The sequence below is a fragment of the Giraffa tippelskirchi genome, chromosome 7 (genome assembly GCF_054371585.1).
Source record: "Giraffa tippelskirchi isolate mGirTip1 chromosome 7, T2T-mGirTip1v1.2.pri, whole genome shotgun sequence".
In the NCBI taxonomy this organism is placed as follows: Eukaryota; Metazoa; Chordata; class Mammalia; order Artiodactyla; family Giraffidae; genus Giraffa; species Giraffa tippelskirchi.
Genome location: NC_137281.1, coordinates 3,695,130 through 3,701,021, shown reverse-complemented (window position 1 = coordinate 3,701,021; position 5,892 = coordinate 3,695,130). Strand labels below are relative to the sequence as shown.

The 5,892-nt window shown below is 48.5% G+C and overlaps 1 pseudogene; it reads left to right on the top strand.

Moving 5' to 3' along the window:
- The first annotated feature begins 676 nt into the window (after positions 1–676).
- LOC145512518 (cationic amino acid transporter 3-like) lies at positions 677–5,622 on the top strand (annotated as a pseudogene).
- The last annotated feature ends 270 nt before the right edge of the window (positions 5,623–5,892 follow it).

Sequence of the window (5,892 nt, the reverse complement as noted above, 5' to 3'; positions counted from 1 at the left end):
GCTGTTGTGTTTGTGTGAGAAGAGGGGGAGCTTGGGGGGTTGAATCAGGTCTGCAGGTTGTGACTCTTTTTGGACTGGTGCTCAAACAGTAGTAAAAGTTCCCCTTACACAGGATTTGTGATGTGAATACTGATGTCAGTCCCCTGTATACTGTAGACTCTCCGTATCTGTGGGTTCCTCCTCTGTGGATACAGGGAAGACATAAGCGACTTGAGAATCCTCAGGTTTTGCTGACTGCAGAGATGGCTGTATGGTGATGTATATTAACTTACCATGAGGTTTGCTACAACCCGCAACTCTGTGAAGCTGGCTCTATTATTTATCACGGCAGCAATTTAGGAAAACAGGAGTAAATACCACAGAGCATAAAATTTGCCATCTTAAAATATTTTAAGCGTCCAGGTCAGTACTGTGGCACATTTTCATGCAACATGTTTTCTTCTCCTCAATCCTCTTACACTTCCAGTAACTTTGAAACATGTTAAAAGTCTTCCCTGAGTTTAACAATCCAAATCTCAGACAGGGAAGACGTGCTTAATGTGTCTTTTGACCAACTGCTCCTCATCACTCCATTGCTCTGTGGAATTGGACTCCCAGGGCCAACAGCAGATGAACCTTCTTGATGGCTTTGTGTCTTACTTTCTCGGCAGATTGTAATGTGTCAGCTACGTCTAGGATGCTGCATCAGTATGTTCGCCAATTTGGTCAGAAGCTGGTCCACAGGCAGCTACTGGAGGTCAGAGCAGAGTCTGAGAGTCCCGAAGCTCATCTGAACAGCCTCGACCTGGTGCCTTTAGGTGTGGGCAGAACCCTAGGAGCTGGCGTGTACATCCTGGTTGGCGCGGTGGCCAAAGTGAGAGCTGGACCAGCGACTGTCATCTGCTTCTTGGTGGCCGGCCTGTCCTGTGTGTTGTCCGGGTTCTGCTATGCAGAGTTTGGGGCCTGAGTTCCAGGCTCCAGTTCTGCGTATCTCTACAGCTACATCACCATGGGACAACTCTGTGCCTTCATCACTGGCTGGAACCTCATCCTGTCCTTGGTCATTGGTGAGAGGATGGTCAGAGGAGAGTGTGGGGCTTAAGATCAGGTTCTAGGAGGTGGGGTTTAGGTCTTCACTCTTTCATGAGAATTTGATTATCCACCTTGTAGGGGGAAGTGGATAATAGTGGCAGGAAAACTCCACAACTTAATTGTTCTCAGGTCCATCCTGCTTTCCTTAAATGATGGACCAAGAGCCCACAAGGAAAGGGAAATCTAGGGAGCAAGTGAGAGGGAGGCATGACCCACAGCCTCATCCCCTCACCATACTGAAGTCTTTGCTCAACTGTTTCTTTCATGGAATTTTCCTTTGCATCCGGGTTTAAAATTTCAATCCTCACCTTCTAGCCCTCCTGGTCCCAACTTCCTGTTACATTTTCTTTCATAACATTAATCTCCTCCTAGCATATGAAATAGTTGATCAATTTTGTGAATTGTCTGGGTCTTCCCATGCCAACCCATGAAAAGAAACTCTTTGAGGTCAGGCCTTTTGTTTGGGTTCCTCCAAAAAAAAATAGCCCGTGGCCCATACTAGCAATCAGTTTATGTTTGTTAGTGAATGTTCCTTCCACCGCTGCAGGCACCGCCTGTATAGCCCGGGGCTGGAGCTCCGCCTTGGACAGCCTGAGTGGGAGCCACATCTCTTAGGGGTTACAGGGAACTCTCTCTCTGCATGTGCCCCACTTCCTGCCCACCTATGCAGACTTTGTCGCCCTGGGCCTGGTGCTGCTGCTCACAGGTGAGAGGGGGTGATAGGATGGGAAGAGTGGGGTGCAGAGCAGAAGCTGAGATGGGAAAGGCTTGGGGTGACAAAATGATGGAGAATGAGGACTGGAAAATAGGGTCTCTGATATGAAAGACAAGAAGGCAAGACAGAGCGTTATTTCCCATTCTTGGTACCACTGACAGTTGGGGCTCGATCATTCATAGATGTGGGGGTGTGCAATTTGGGTTTTTTTAAAAAACTCATCACTCATTGGATGTTGAGTAGCACCTCTGAACTTTACTCACTAGATACGAGTGATATACACCTCCTAAACTGAAAATCATGATGTCCCCAGACACTGTCAAATGTCACTTGGCGTACAAAGCCAACCCCAGCTGAGAATCACTTATTGAGACCTTATTGAGACCTTACCAAGATGTGTTTTTAATTGAGAAGAAAATAACATAGCATAAAAGTAAACATACTATTTTCCCCAGCTTTATTGAGCTATAAATGCAACACTGTACAGATTTAAGCTGACATTTGGTAGATTTGGATTTAACATGACAATTTGGTAGAAGTATATATTGTGAGATGATTGTCACAGTAAGAAATTAATGACCTTAAAGTATACAGGTCAGTGGGACTTAGTGCATTTACAGTGTTGGGCAACAGTCACCTCATCTGGTTCCAAATATATTTATCACCCAGAAAGGAAACACCGTACCCACTGAACAATTACTGTCCATTCGTCCACCACCACCACTAACTCCATGACCCCCAACAACCGCTAGTCTTCTTCCTGTGACATGGATTTAGCTGTTTTGAATCTCTCATATTCCATCTTTCCCACAGGAGTACTGGTCCTGGGAGCTCGTGACTCGACCCTGGTTAACAAAGTGTTCACGGTCATCAACCTTCTGGTTCTCAGCTTCATCATCCTCTCTGGCTTCATTAAGTGAGATCTGCACAATTGGGAGCTCACAGAACAGGACTACAAACTGAACACATCTGGATCCACTGACACTTCTAGTTTGGAACGGTAATCTTGGCCGTAGCAGTGCTTGGGGGAGGTGGTGCAGAGCTGGAAGTATGGTGGAGACTAAAAGACCGGGGCTTCCCTGGCAGCTCAGTGGTAAAGAATCTGCCTGCCAATGCCAGAGATCTGAGTTCAATCCCTGGGTTGGGAAGATACCCTGGAGAAGGAAATGGCAACCCACTCTGGTATTCTTGCCTGGGATATCCTATGGACAGAAGAGCTTAGAGGGCTACAGTCCAGGGGGTTGCAAGAGAGTAGGACACGGCTTAGTGACAAAAAAACAACAACAAAGAGACCTGGGCTGATGGGTCCAAGTGATGAGGGTCCATGTGGTATTAAGGGAGGAGTCCAGTAGAGATGGCTCAGCACATCTCACCCACGTCCTTCCTCTTTCCTTCTCTCACCACAGCTTGGACCCTCTGGGTTCCGGAGGGTTCATGCCCTTTGGCTTTGAAGGAATTCTCCACAGGGCAGCAACATGTTTCTATGCATTTCTTGGTTTTGATTCCATTGCCACGAGAGGTAATGTGGTCTGATGGTCAACCCACCATCAGAGTGTTGGGCACAATTTGGGCTGCCCTTGAGCATAGGGGTTGGTAGTAGGTTAGCCTGTTCTTGAAGATTCAAGAGGGAGTTTGATTTTGTGCTTCCATCCCAGCATGTTTTCCTGACTCAGCATTTCTGCCCTTCCTGCAGGGGAAGAAGCCCTAAATCCTCAGCGTTCCATCCCCTTCAGCATCATGATTTCTCTCTTCAACTGCTTTTTGGCATATTTTGGAGTCTCAGCAGCACTCACCCTCATGGTACCCTCCTACCAGATTCAGCCCAAGAGTCCTTTGCCGTAGGCATTTCTCCATGTTGGGTGGGGCCCTGCCAGATATGTCGTGGCTGTTGGTACCCTCTGTGCTCTTTCATCCAGGTGAGTGTCGTGGTTTTCTCCCCGTCTACTGTCAGATGCTCTAGTATCCCAGCCCTTGGGATTTACTGCATGTAGACTAGGAAGTGGATGCCCTGGTCTCTCCTGCTTCTCCATGTCCTCTCACATGTCCCCATTTCCTCTCCCAGCCTCCTGGGTACCATGTTCACCATGCCTTGCTTGATCTGCGCAATGGCAAAGGATGGGCTCCTTTTCCAGGGACTTGCCTAGATCTATGATCGCACAGGCACCCCCGTCATGGCCATCATGGCTTCTGGAAGCATTGCAGGTGAATAAAAAGAACCTACTCCTTCTCTGAATCAACTTCCCAAACTTGAAGTGGTTACTCACTCTCTCCCCTCCCCCCCTTGTCTATGCCATCACTCCAGCGGTCATGGCATTACCCTTCAAGCTCACGGATCTTGTGGATCTCGTTTCTGTTGGGACCCTGCTTGCTTATTCCCTGGTGGTTTTTTCTGTGCTTGTCCTCAGGTGAGACCCCACTACACCTTGACTGGGGGCTTTGGGCTCTTGGAGATTGATGGGGAGGTAATCGTCCTCTGCCTTCTTGCTACTTTCTAAATGCCCCAGTCCACTTATCTGGGAATAGATAGATTAGATTGTCCAATGTTGGATGAGTAGGAGCCACTGTCAATACTGCTGTAATACCTCTAATTCAGATACCAGCCAGATCAGATCTTAAGCAAGAAGGAGAAAACAGAAGACAAAATTGAGATGAAGTCTGAAGTTGAAGGAAGTCCTTCGGACTATGGACCTGAGGCAGGAACCTCAAACATTCTAAAGAGTCTGTGGTTCCCTGCCAGCACCATCCCCACCCGGAAATCTGGGCAGATTGTCTATGGATGTGCCTTCCTGCTTGGTGAGCAGTGGGGTTTCTTTTTGATGGTATTCTCGAATTGGCAGGGTAAGGTGGAAATGTATCATTTTTCATTGATGAGGACACTTGGAGATACGATGGTCCTTCCTGATGGGGGCAGCCTGGGGAGGGGTGTGACCCGAGGTCCTGATGTCTTTGTCTTCCGGGTCCAGCCTGCTCTCCTCCTCCTTCACCCCTGCAGTTCTCCTCCTGATCATCCTGAGCCTGAGCCTGGCCCAGGGGCCCAGCCAGGTGTTCTCTGGAGACCCCGTGCTCACAACCGTGGCTGTGCTGCTGCTGCTGTTCATCACTGGGGTCACGGCCATCATCTGGAGGCAGCCCCAGAACCCCACTTATCTTTATTTTAAGGTGGGTGACCTTATGTGCCCAAAATGTCCACCTTTAGTTTGTAAAGTCTGCATGCTTTGAGGTCCAAACATACTTCGCTGGACCAGGGAAGAAGGGGAGTTACTGAAATCACTGGACTCTTCCTGATTCACACTCAGTGCTTTACAAATCCAATCTAAGAGGCACTGAACACATCCCCAGTAATAATGGAGTCTCCCGCCCACATGGGGTCGGGTCTCCCTCTCAGACGTCTGGGCTGTGCTCAGGGATGAACTGACTCTGCCCGCAGGTCCCCGCTCTGCCTGTCCTCCCACTGGTGAGCATCTTCGTGAACATTTACCTGATGATGCAGATGACCTCTGGGACCTGGGCCCTATTTGGTGTCTGGGCAGCGATTGGTAAGAGGCTTCCTTGGAAAATAAGACCCCTTGAGTGACTGAACCTAATCCTTTTCCTACCACCTCTCCCTAATCTGTGTCAGACACCATAATAGGAGGCCTATTGGGCATTTATAAGGGGGGAGAGCACCTACTTTCCCTTCTCACTATCTCATTTCCCTACTAGAGTCTGTCATATACTTTGGATACGGGATCCGACACAGCCTGGGGGAGAACAATGAGCAACAGCCACCAGCCTCCACCTCCCAGGCTCTGGACAAAACATCCCTGGTGCTGAGTCATCTTAACCACAGGAAGTAGATGCTGTGTGGAATCCCTCCATGCCCTGGATCTGCTGGTTCAAGGACACTCCAAGCTTCTATGGAGTATGAATGTGAGATGCATTTACAGCCATGAATTTTTTGCTAATGGACAAAGCGACTTTAATACTGTACATTTTTTTGGCTGCAGAGCATAGCTTGCGGGAACTTAGTTCCCAGACCAGAGGGCCACAGGACTGAAATCACCAAGTCCTAACCACTGGACCTCTAGGGAATCCCTAAAGTTGTACAATTCTTGTGTAAGCTTTTC